Source organism: Trichosurus vulpecula, chromosome 9, assembly GCF_011100635.1.
Source record: "Trichosurus vulpecula isolate mTriVul1 chromosome 9, mTriVul1.pri, whole genome shotgun sequence".
Taxonomy (NCBI): Eukaryota; Metazoa; Chordata; class Mammalia; order Diprotodontia; family Phalangeridae; genus Trichosurus; species Trichosurus vulpecula.
Genome location: NC_050581.1, coordinates 32,807,419 through 32,821,292, shown reverse-complemented (window position 1 = coordinate 32,821,292; position 13,874 = coordinate 32,807,419).

Genomic DNA, 13,874 nt, shown 5'->3' with positions numbered 1-13,874 from the left:
AAAGTTCTGATCCCCCAGCGATTGCCCCATTTTGCTGTGTTCTAGAGACAGCTGCACCTGAGCATCTTTTGCTCTATCCTCTCTTAGATGAAGTCTGAGACAGTGACTATTTGATCACCCACACTCAATACAGGTATCTGGCAGGAATAGGGATTAATAGATTTATGTTATATTCTTATCCCATTTCTCAGGCACTTACTGCCAGCATGTTGTCAGCAAGAATATCAATTCAGAGGCCAACTATATCTTGGAAAGAAGGAATGTAGACGTTTTCCATATTGCTTTAGATTCCAATATTTTTATATCTAATGGTCATTAGATAAGTTAAAGATTAATTAATAAGGTTTTTTGGACTCTCATTTGCTAAGGTTTTCATGAAGTTTCTTCCTCTAGCATCAGTCTTCTTGCAAAACAGTTTCCCTTTTGGGTATCTGTAAATTTGAATACCTGATTCATTTTCTTGGTTCCTCTGGTATAAACGTGTTCAGACCTCAAGGATAAGCACCCTCCCACATATCCCATTCCCTTCCACAACCAGACTCCAATCATTCTGACAAATAGGTACAGGTTTTAATGGTGTCATCATCAGATTTACTTTTTCCATTTCAGAATTACTTGGCTGATTTATTCTTTTGTATTGAAGATCTACTTCCTACATCTTCCCCTCTTTCAGTTCTGCCTGTTCTTAGTCTTCAAATACTCCAATCATTCTTGTAACAGCAGTGTTGCTAGCAACTTCTGTGGAGGTGAAAAACCAACAAAAAGAGCGCACAGGAGGGCTGCTAGCACAGATTCTTTGATCTGCTTTTCTAAGGAAAGCAACTTTAAGGGGTTATCAATCTCACTTTAATTAAACATACATATGTCATTCACTTAGTTCAGGGGGAAAAGTCAGTACCCTGAACTTCGGAGCAAATACAAACAGAAATTACAAGCAGAAATTATATAAACAGAGCAAATAACACACCGAAATCAACAGACAGGCCTCTAGCTATCTGACCATGACATTACATACATAGTTACCAGAGAGAGAGGCAACAATATATGGGTTTTCAAAGCCAAGGGGGCTCCTATGGCTACCCAGAGTCTCATCTGGCCAAATCACCAATACTCTTCCAGTGAGTATACCCCCAAAAGCAAAACACCAACCTCAGAGCTCATATACCCTATTCAGAGTCCTGAGGGCTCAGAGCCTACTTAGCAAAAGGGGTGTGGGAAAGATCTTTAATCACTAGTACCACATCATATACATTGTTTCCAATTAATGACTCGATTCAAATGAAGGCAAGACTCATTAAAGGCACTTGATTGCCTTAGTACTGAGAAGCACTCCAAAACCAAAGACAGCAAAAGGTTCACTTTGCTTGCCATTATATTTGAAAGGCAAGACTCATCAAAGGTAGTCATGACTGGCTTAGTGCTGAGAAGCACTCCTAAAAAAAAAAACAAAGGCAAAAAGTCCTACCCTGCTTGGCATTTCAATTCTGTGATCTCATCAATTCAGAAGTCCTTCTAATGATGCAGATAAAAACTGCTTCATAACTGTCTAATCTATGTGACTCTTATCCACATCCTCCTATGAGTCCCCATATGGGTTTCACCCAACATTCTAGGGACCTTTCTTGCAGAATACCACTGGAGACAATAACGTTGGTGCACACAAATCATCTGTCCATTATCTCTCACCAGGTGGTCTGCCCAACTTTTTTACTCATACATTTTTTGATAACAGCCTGATTCACATAGCTTCTCCTTTGTAATTTCTTGTCTGTAACATGTGATAGTTTGCCTTCATCCACCATTCTCTTCTCCATTGTACTTTGTGTTATCCGCAACTCTTATTATACATGCATTTTAAAATGCATGCTGGTTTGAATTAGTTGTGTTCCTCCATCACCTCCTTTATTGTCTACGTTACTAAACATGACCTTCTGAATGGTCTTCAGAATGGATAGTACTGAGAAAATCTCAGGGAATTAGCATTCCTAGTGGGGACTTAGAGACATCATATTCGGAAGTCTAACAGTCCAATCAGTCAACAGTTGACCAACCAGTATTTATTAAACACCTAACCACCTATTGTGTGTTGAGCACTGTGCTAAGCAATGGGGACAGAAATACAAGAGAATACAGCAGGAAAGTACTCTTAAGATATTTGAACTCAATCTTGCTTTAATAAAAGAAGCAAAACAACAAATAACAGATACCCTCTCTGTTGGGACATTAAGGCTTCCTCTGTGAGGCCTTCCCAGTTCTTCACACCTTTTCTTCCCAAAATTATTTTATATTTCCTTTCTGTGTATCTGTCGCATTGCCCAAGTAAAATGCAAACTCCTTGAGAGAAGACATTGGTTCTCTTTATTTTTGCATATTAGAGTGCCTTGCATATAGTAGGTGCCTGACAAATGTTTATTGAGTTGAATTAAAAATGTAGTCAGATAAGTTCACATTTGGGAGCTGGGCTGGTAAAAAGATTACAGTCTATATTTATGTGCTGGTTTTATTCTGTAATAATTGCTAGTATTTACTTTAAAAAGAATATTACAATGTGATAATATGTTCTCATCCACTGAGGAAAATTGCTAGACTGCAACTTGGTTGATCTGATAACTTTGGCTAGCTTAACAATCAACCTGATAGCAAGAGTAGGTATCTGTGGGATAGGTTGTTTAGGTGACTAGCCATAGCTCAGTTCATTTTCATGGTCACCTGTGGTTATAACTTAAAGGTAGGCCAGAAATATGAAATGACAAAATAAATGTGGTTGGCCCTTTCCAGGACTACATCCTATAGTAATACCAGCAGTTTGGTACTTGGTGCTTTCCACTTATTACGTGGTGCTTGTAAGTTCTCTTTTTAGGTGTTTTATTTTTTTTTCAGTCCAGACACATGGAGAACAGATGGGGTGAACAGTGGAAAACTGAAGAGGAAATGGTGAGTGAAAAAGATCTTCCAATATTCAGATCAGGTTTTTCTGCAATCACTAAGCCCATTGTGTCTAGTGATTACTTAAGGACATTGGACAGGCCTTGGCTGAGCAATTTGTATTGGAGCACTTATGTACATGCACATGTAGAAATATATGGATATATGGATATTTGTAAGGATTCATGTAGCATTTCAGATATTTCTATATATGTATATATAGTTTTTCCAAAATTGTTATTGATTTCTTCTGTTTATACATTATCCTCATTTTCAAATATACCCCTCTCCCCTTCTCCTACGCATCAAGACATCTCTTGTAACAAAGATTTTTTTAAAGGAGAAAAATACAGTTTAGCAAAACCAACCAGTACATCAAATAAGTCTGACAACTTCCACAGTGTCTTGTGCCTAAAATCTACGACTTTTGCAACAAAGGAGGGAGATACATTTTCTCAACTCTTCTCCAAGGCTAAGCTTTCTGGTCATTCTAATTACTTAGGGAGCACCTGAGTATAAATGAAAAGTGAAATTGAAAACATTCTGCCAAAAGCTGGAAATAACAAGAAGCAGTGTAAAAAGAGTTAGAGAGTTATCTTAAACATAAGGTCCTAAAGTTCTCCAGACAACTTGGAGCCTAGTCTCTCAGGAAATAGACCCAATAAAGAGGCAATTTGCCCTGGTTGTTATCGGGGGAGTCACAAAGAACAAGATATCTACTTTATTAGTGGCTCCATGCCAGGTCCAAAACTCAGGAACATACCACAAAGTTTGTCCTGTTTGTTTTTCTACCCAAATGAATCCTGGCTCTGCTGCTTAACAGCAATGGGAAAGGTCACAATCTCTCTGGGTTCCCATTTCCTTATCTGTAAAATGGGGAGACTGGAATTGGTGACCTCTGAGGTCCCTTAAGTGTATTATCCTGTGAGCCTGTGATTTACAAAAGTGACAAAGGCTTGAATAACAGACTGATTAGAATAGAGAAAATATTAGGAGTTATCATTGATTTACTACCTCTACCTGAGGAATGTTGATAAATGGATAGATCTCAGAGGGAGAAAAGTCTCTAATGTCATACTACATGGTGGTACCCTTAGCCCTGTCCCATTCAACATTTTTATTAGTGACTTGAGTGGACAACTAGATGGTATGCCTAACAGGTTTCTGGATGGCATAATATTGGTCATGGCAGCAAATATGATAGATAGCAGAAATTAAAAATCAACATACCAAATTTAGCATGATTTATCCTTTAATGAAGTAAAATGGAAAATCCTGTTCTTAGGCTCAAAAAATCAAAAATAGCAGCACAGGGTGAGGAAATGTGGCATAATAGTAGTTCATTATAAAATTCCCCAAGAGTTCTAGTTGACTGCCTGCTTAGTATGAATTAATGATAAAAGATTATGGCTTCCAGAAGAAGCTAATGGGATCTTAGGCTGTATTAATAAAAGGATAGTGTCTCTCCAAAAACAATCCCTTTATATTTTTCTACGTTGGTTATTCCACAATAACCAATGGAGTTTGGCACTGAACACCACTTTTTAAGAGAAACACTGACAGATGAGGGAAGGAGATCCAGGAGGGGAAGCCCAGTTGGGAAAAAGAAGAAGAGAGGAAAAACCATTTATTAAGACCTACTATGTGCCGGGCACCATGCTAAGCACTTTACAAATATTATCACATTTAATCCTCACAAAACCCTTATGTAGTAGACGCGATTATTCCCATTTTACAAATGAGGAAATAGAGACGGGAAGAGGAAGAGTGATTTGTTCAGGATCACACAGTATGTATCTGTTTGGAACTCAGGTCTCCCTGACTCCAGGGTCTATCCACTATACCGCCTAGCTGTTCTATAGTGAGGGAATCTGAAGAACATTATATGAGGAATGTTTGAAAGAACTAGGGCTGTTTAACCTGGAGAAGAAAGAATAAAGGAAAAATGCCAGCCGTCTTTAAACATTTGGAAGGTGGGAATGGAGAAAAATTTGAATGAGCCTTCCTGGCGCCAAAACACAGACCTGGGGCCAATGGGCAGAAGTTACAAGGAGGCAGATTTGGGCTTGTTATATAGAATAATTTTATGATGATTAGAAGTAATGTATGACCTTTTACTCTAAATGAAGCAAAATCACAAAGCTAGAAGGACTCTAGAGAAAACATCTATTTTTGAGTAAGTGAATATCCGATTTCTCCTCAAAAGATATTTATTCTCTTTTTAATGACCTTCAAGGGGGAGATACCACAACATCCCCACTAAGGGCTACAAATAGTTTCAGAAATGAGAGGGTTGAGAAGGCTGTGCACCGGCTTAGCCAGAGCATTATCAGAGATACCTTGAAGGAAAGGCACTGAAGCAGAAAGTTATGTTGTACCCTCCAGTGGAGCGGCAGGTAGGGACAACTGGTTTTTAATTTTATTTTATTTTTAGCCTCTTTCCTTTTAACAGTAAAAGCAACAATAACATCTTATGCTTCTGGAGTTTACAAAGTACTTGCACTTTTAACCTCTTCCCCATTAAACGTAAAAATGACAATAACATCTTATGCTTCTAGAGTTTACAAAGTACTTACACTTTAAGGTTTACAAGAGGCTTTCCTGACAACCCCATGAGGTGTGGAAAGTGCCAGGATGGCATACCGTTGATAAGTAAGTTTGTAGAGTATCCATAACAAAGTAACAGGAGCAGTAAGTCCAAGTCATGGGAGGATTCTTTAAAGAAACTGAGGGCATTTAGTCAGGAGAGGAGATGGCTGTCTTCAAACATTCCAAAGGCTGTCACATGGAAAGGGGATTAGGCTTGGTCTCTTTAGCTCCAGAGGGACAGGGCTGGGAAATGGGTAGAAGCCATAAAGAAGCAAATTTAGTCTTAATATTAGGAAAGGCTTCCTAACGATGAGAACTATCCAAAACTGGAAAGTGTTGCTTGAGAGGTAGTGGGCTCCACTTTATTGGACGTCTTCAAGCTTAGACAGGATAGCCATTTGTCACGCATATTATAATGGAAGTTCTCTTAAAGCATCAGTTGGACATGGTAACTGGTGTTGAAAACCCTTCCTATACTGAAATTCTGTTGTTCTGTGATTCTATGGTAATGAACAAAGTAAATTAAAATGCCTTGAGGGAGGAGGTTAAGTATAATCTCATAGATACTACTGACACTTGGGGAGGTGCAATATTTGTGATTGTTCAGTTGTTCAGTTGTGTCTGACTCTTCGTGACCCCATTTGGGCTTTTCTTGGGAAAGATACTGGAATAGTGTGCCCTTTCATTCCCCAGCTTATTTTACAGATGAGGAAACTGAGGCAGAGTTAAGTGACTTGTCCAGGGTCACATAGCTAGTAAATGTCTGAAGCTAGATTTGAACTCAGGAAGATGAGTCTTTCTGACTCCAGGCCCAGCACTGTGCCACCTAGCTGCCCCAACATACATGCATGCATACATACATACATACACACATAACTATACACATACATACACATATGTATATATTATACATATCAATCTATATACATATGTACAATATGATAATATATAATTTACAATATGATAATAGAGGGGTATACCTTTTCAAAAAAGGGACAAAGCAGGTATAAGGGGAAGTAGGGTATTGTTGTTACTATCAAGAGTTAGTTATCTCTGGAGAAATCCATGGACCTGAGGTAGGGAGCATGGTAGGGGATACCAGGAATAGTTTGACATGTATCCTAGATTTTTAAACAATGAATTGTGGAGAGTGCAGAGAAAGGTTGGTTGATTCAGGAAGGAACACAGGATTTAGATGGGGAGGAGACCTTTCAGATTGTATTGTCCTGCCCCATCCTCTTTATTTCATCAGTGAGATGGAGAGGTTAAGTTCCCACTCAAGGTCAGTACAGCTAGTAAGTAACAGTGGCAGGATTTGAACCCAGATTTTTACCACAAATCCAGTCTTCTTCTATGATAAGGTGTTACCTTCTACGGGAGGCTCTCATGATTGAAATTCTTAGGTCAGCTTGGAAGTGTTTGAAATTAATTCTTTTTTTTTTTTGAAGGGGTGAGGGCAGGGCAATTGGGGTTAAGTGACTTGCCCAAGGTCACACAGCTAGTAAGTGTGTCAAATATCTGAGGCCGCATTTGAACTCAGGTCCTCCTGACTCCAGGGCTGGTTCTCTGCTCACTGCGCCACCTAGCTGCCCCTGAAATTAGTTCTGAGAGAGCACGGTTTAATGGAAAGAGGACCTTCTAATGTTGCCTCTGATACTTGCTGTCTGTGTGATCAAGGATGAATCATTCAGAGTCCCCAAGCCTTAATTTTCTCATCTAAAAAACTGGGGTAGTGGTATCACCTACCTCAATGGGCTGTTGTGAGGATCAAATAAAACAATGTATGTAAAGCTTTATAAAGCTGAAATCATCGTCTGTCTGGTGCGATAGCAGCACCAAACTAGGAAACCGTATTATAATAAAAACTCACATTTATGTGGCAAATTAAATTTCACAAAATGTTTTCCTCTCAAGAACTCTGTCAAATAGATCCTCCAAATGCTGTTATCACCATTTTACAGATGAAGAAATGGAGTCTGCAAAGGCAGAGTGCCTCATCCATTATCATACATCTGGCGAGTGTCTGGGACAAATCTGGAATTCGGATCTTCCTGCCTCTAAGTCCCTCATCTATTCCACTATGCCGCTATTTTATCATCTTATTGTTGTATTTTATTTTGTCCTGGCTAATGGATATGTATGTACATGTTTTATCTTATTACACTGCAAGTTCCCTGAGAACAGCTGTTCGTGCATTTCCATCTTTGTGTCAGAATGAGGAACTTCACGGAATAGTCGTTTAATAAATTTTTTTAATTAAATGGAAAAAAATTAATTCTGATAAGGGAGAAAAAGAAAAGTTATCTAAAGAGACAGATTTGGCTATAGAGGGAAGTCATGGATGAACTCAGAATTAAAATGCATATTTTACATAGAGATAGGAGTGAAGGCAGATTCCTCAGGATGAATACAAAAAAGCGATGAGACTCTGTACCTGTGATGTCAGTAAGACTAATACCCAGTAGAAGCTAAAACTCTCAATGAATAGAAATGGTAATTAAAAGGCCACTTAAAAAAAAAAAAGCTGTATGGGGAGGGAGAGGAATAAAAAGATGGGGAAGTGATACAGGCCCTACCAGGGTTGAATGGAATAATGAAAAGATTAGACGCACTAGGGAAAAGCAGAGCTATTCAATTCCTATTTACTTTATTTTCTTTACCAAAGAGAATGATCTTCAGCCTAGAAAAAATAGAACAAAATTGTTTAACTGAGAATTGAAACCCAAAATAATGGCAGAGATTGTAAGAGCTGCCCTCCAGGAGCTCAAGTCACCTAGACAAGACAAATTATGTCCCAGAATACATAAAGAACTTGCAAATCAGGCTGATGAACTGCCTTCAGTGATTCTTGAGAAATCACAAGCAAATGACCCAATTAAAATAAAAAGGGAAAGGGGAAAGGGGTGAAAGGAAGGACACGAATATTTTAAAATATGGGCCTTGATGTTTGTTCTTAGTAAAATCCTAAAATGAATTACTGTATTAAATTTTAGCATGTGAATATTAAGAATGGGGGAAGGTTGTCACTGTAAGACTGGATTCATTAAAAACAAGCCATACTAAGTTAACCTTATTTAGTCTTTCAAAAGGTAAACTAGGTTAGGAAATGAATTTGGGGGGGGGGTGTAGATCTAGATTTCACCAAAGTGTTTGATACAGTAATTATAATATCCTTCTGGACTAAATGGAAAAGTTTTGGATTGGATGATTATAATGTAGTTGAATGATTGGATCTAAAAATTAATGATAAATGGATCTTTGTCCATCTAGAGAGGGGTTTCTATTAGAGTGCCACAAAGATCTGTCCTTAATCCTATTCTATTCAACATTTTTACTGATGACTTAGATGAAAGCAGCAGTGATATACTTATGAAATTTGCAAATGATAGGAAGCAAAGAGGGATACATATATGGAATCGCAATACCTTAAAGGATTATAACATGTTGGAATGGAGGCTGAAGGTAACAGGATGATATTTAACAGAGACAGATATTTAACAAAGACAGACCTCTTTACTTGGGTCCAAAAGAAAATGAACCTTAAAAATACAGTTTGGGGGAGACATTACTAGAAAGCAGTTCACATGAGAAAGGCCCATGGGTTTAGTAGACCGCTCAATATGAGTGAGCAGTGTGGTGTGGCAGCCAAATGAGCTAGCACAATCTTAGGAGGCATTTATAAAAATTTCACATATAGAGTGAGAATTTCTTCTGTGTTCTATCCTGGTCAGCTCACATTGAGAATATTATGTCCATTTTAGGAGATAAACTGACAATCGGAAACAGATCTATAAGAAAATAACCTAGATTTTGAAAAAAAATAGGAGACCATGTTACACAAGGATCTGTTGAAGAGACTGCTTATGTTTTTCCTGGAGATGAGAAGACTTAAAGATAGCTGTCTTAGTTGAAGAATTGACACGTGGAAGTGGGTGTTACAATTGTTATGTTTAATGTCAGAGAACAGAGCCAATGCCAATGTGTAGAAATTGAAAACAAGCAAATTTTTTTTCTTAGTAATTACATCTATCTAAGTCATATGGGCTGTTTGGAAAAATGGACTTGAAAACAGATTGGATGACCTCTTTTTAAATACATAGTGGGTAGGATAAGGTTTAAAGATATACTACAGATTCATTTTGAGTATGGATAAGACTAGATGGTGTTTAAGATCACTTCCAATTCAAAATTCGGTGATTCTATGATTATTCTAGTGTGCTTGGTCTAATAGGACAAACTTCCAATAGGCTAAAGATACAAGAAGAGACATTTTAGCTTAATGCAGGGAAAACCTTTATGATTAAATGGACAGTACGTAATCGGTTGGGTTGTCTCAGGTTGGGTGGTTAGTTCCCCACCACTTGAGGTGTTAAAGGCTGATGGATGGCCACTTGCTAAGGATGTTGGAAATGGTATTTGCACGTTGGAAAGGAGTTGGGCCAGATGACCCCTGCAGTTCCTTCTGACCTCACAAATCTATAATTCTGTGGTTCAATGAGCTCTTATTGGTACTCATTATAAAAAGTTACTTGATGTGATTTCTTGCTGTTTAAGCACAGTCGTAGCTAGCACAGGTTGAGGAGTACTTTGCTCCAGGACACTCTCATACTAGGGGCTGCCCCCTCCTAAGATGATTGTACCCATAAGGGAACTTAACTGAATTTGTTCAGGCACAGTTTCAACCAGTTACAGCTCTGTGTTTGTTTACATAAACATATTCATTCTTTGTCTAATTTTTTTTTCCACTCACAAAATTAGGGCAGCAAGCAAAACATTAGTCATGCCTTATTTTTAAAAGAACGAATGCATTTGATAATGGAGTCAGTTAAATTTTGACATGTTTCAGATCTGCCACCAACTCTCTTGTTGTCCTTGGGTAAATCATGTTACCCCTCTGAGACTCAGTTTCCTAATTTATGAAATGAGTGGAATTGGACTAACTAAACTCCCCTCTCACTCAAAAATTTTTTGATTCTCAGGAAGGAACATTCTTTACACACACCGATAGGTTCAGTTTGCTCCTCAATCAATTGCTACACGCAACGAAAAATATTCAGAAATGTTTAAGTGATGTTCATGGCAAATACCTGCTAATTATAGTTTGAAGCCATGTGCAAGAAAATAGAATGCATGTGGATTACAGCTCTGCTTAGGCTTCCCTGACAGTGAGTGAAATAGGCTGTTATTAGTTGAAAATTGTGTAGGCAGGATATAGATTTGGGGGGTTTTCAACAAGTAAGTGGAAAGATCTTTTTTTTCTACTTTCAATGTCAGTGCATTTTAAAATGCCTTTTGGAAATTGGCAACCTAAGTTTATTGAAAGATTTTTGGTAGATTTGAGGATATTTATGGACAGCTTTCATTAGCCTGTGGTGTTTCAATTTAATACTTGAAATTGCAGTCAGAAAATATATTAAAATCAACTGCTTCTTCAAAGATTACAGAACAGTGGTAATTTTGGTATCTTTCTCCTACTCTGTGGTCGTGGCAGGGGATGTAATCTGGGTTTTGTGCTATATAATAATAATAATAATAATAATAACTCATCTACAATGAGCTTTAACAGTTACCAATCACTCAATCAACAAGCATTTTATTAAGCACCTATTATGTTCTAAGCACAAAGCTTGGCTCTGAAGATAAAAATAAAATGGGCCCTGCCCTCAAGGAGCTTATATTCTCTAGGGAAAAACAACATATAAGTAAATATATGCAAAAATACACACACAATCAAAACAAGGTACCTTTAGAGAGGGAGCACTGGCAGCTAGTGGAATTAGGAAAGCTCTCATGAAGGAGGTATTATCTGAACTGGATTTTGAAGGAAAATAGAGTTGTAAAGGAAGGATTTGAAAAGGGATAACATTCTGGACATGGCCCAAAGGCTGGAGGTGAAAGGTTGTGTGTGAGGAACAGGAAGAAGGCCAGTTTGATTGGACTGAATAACACATTTACTAAGCACATTTCTCACAACAGCCCTGTGTCCCCCGAGATTAATATGTCTGTTTTATATGAGTTACCTTACCAGGCAGATGCACTGGACACAGAGTAAGCCTATTTGCTGAAAGGAGCCAATCAGGAGCCTGCAGTGAGTTAAAGTCTTGCTCACTCCCAGAAGCCTTTGCTGATGTTCACTGGCTGACATGGCTGAGCTGTGCCGCACCACTCCCCCCCCCCCAAAAAAAAAACCTGTCCCAAATCAGCTTTGTGTTCGACTGTTCCTGCAAAACTTCCTGCTTCTGTGTCCACCTGTTCCTGGGAAAGATTGTCCATGCTTTTCCCCAACCCCTCCTTTAACCTCCTCTTTGTGGTTTTCAAGTATAAATTTCCCCTGCCTGTCCTGAGCTATGGGATCCTTTTGTACTGTGGTTGGGGGTGGGGGAAGAAGGTGTCAGTACTAATGTCTGATCTTCCTTCTAATAAAACTTTTCTGCTTTCAACCCAGCTTGGACTGCTCTGCATTTTGAGGGGTGGGCTCCACCCAGTTGACAAGGAACAAAGTTGTTTTCCTTTTCTAGGGCATGTATTCAAGACACAACATAGATCCCCTTAAATTTATATAAATGAATACTACCCTCTTCTGAGGATTTGTATATGCACAAGTGATACTTCTAGAAGGAGCCTTAGAAGTATCGCCAAAGATGAAGAATGCTCGAGTGAGAAACTGGTGACCACAGGAACACAGGTTGTCTTTGCCTCATTGCTTCCTATTGAAGATGAGGGATACAGAAGAGGAGAAGTGATTTGAGAACAAATAGCTGGGTAAAAAGGTACCGTCTGAGAAAGGGATTTGGGTTTTTGGATCTAAGACTGACACATAAAGATGGAAAAAACTTGACCGTCTTTGTCTGTGACCATGCAAATCCAACCAAATGGGCTGAAAAATAGAAAGCATGAAGGAGAGAGAAAAGTAAACTATGTACCATAAAGAGTATCTGTTATTAAGGAACAGTACTTGTTGAAACAACCTGAATTTGACAAGAGACAAAATCTAAGGTCATAAGTCATAAAACCCATGGTCTCAAATGTCTAGACACAAATACATAAAGTTTAGGCAACAAGTAAGAGGAAGTTCTGAGGAAAGAAGGCAAGTTTAACTTCCAAACTAACTCTGAGATTTGGTAGAATAGAACTCAGGCCTGGAATATGGCTTTGGATGACTATACCTTATTTAAAAGAAGTAAGATTGTTTAATAAAAAGAAGGGAGATTGAAATGGCATTACATGTATCCCTTCCACATCATTATCTTCCCCATCAAGGTTTCAATATATCACAGGTCAGCATAAGAAGTCAAATGGGAATTTTGTGGGAGTTTTGTGGGTGCTGCAGGTGATATGCAAAGGCCTACTGATGACACAGAGCCTGCGACCAGATACTTAACCCAAATTTTACAATAAGGTACTGCATACTCTCCATAAAAGAAAAATAAAAAATTCAGACTTCTTCTCTGGTATGAAAGGGAGGCCAAAAAATTTTACTAGGATTTTCCAGATCCAGGGGTCACTGTGCCCCTAACCCTCATAATGTGGAAGGGATAACTGTATATATTTAAAAGTTTCATTCATATGAAGAAATCTAGGAACCAGAGGTGGGAATGTTTTGGGGAGTATTTGAGGGAAGATCGTTAGAAGGAGAAACAGAATCTATTTTTATCATCAGATCATACTATAGACTAGTTGGATGGAAAAGAGAATTAGATGTGGACCTTGGGAAATAGATCACAGGCCTGACACAGAGACGTGGTGTAATAGTGATAGGAGGCTTCAATTATTTAGACATCTGCTAGAGTTCTCTGCCAAAAGCAGTCTGGCTAATAATCACTTCTCAATTTGCCTTAATGATCATTTCTTTTTTCAGAAGGTGGAGGAACCAACACAGGGAGATTCTAAACCAAATCTGGTTCACAATATCAAGAGGAACTGGTGTTTGGGGTGGAAATGATGGGAAATGGGAAAAAATCAGAGATGATCATAGAAGAGGAGACAGAGTCAGATAAGCAATGAGATTTGGAGAAAGCATTCAAAGATCTCTAAGGGTTTAGAAAAAGGATAGGTAGGATGCTGTAGTCTTCAGGAGAAGAAGACTCGGGGGGGGGGGACTTGATAGTTTTGAAGGTGGAAGAGCAATTAGGTTTGTTCTTCTTAGCCCGCAGAACTGGGACCAATGGAGGACATTGCAGTGAAGCAAATTTAGGTTTAATGCAAGGAATTTGACTAGAAATCAAGAAGACCTGGGTTTGAGTCCTGCCTCAGATACTTACTAGCCATGTGACTCTGGGCAAGTTGATTAACCTCTCTGTGCCTCAGTTTACTCATCCGTAAAATGGGGATATTAAACATAGCCCCTACCTCCCAGGGTT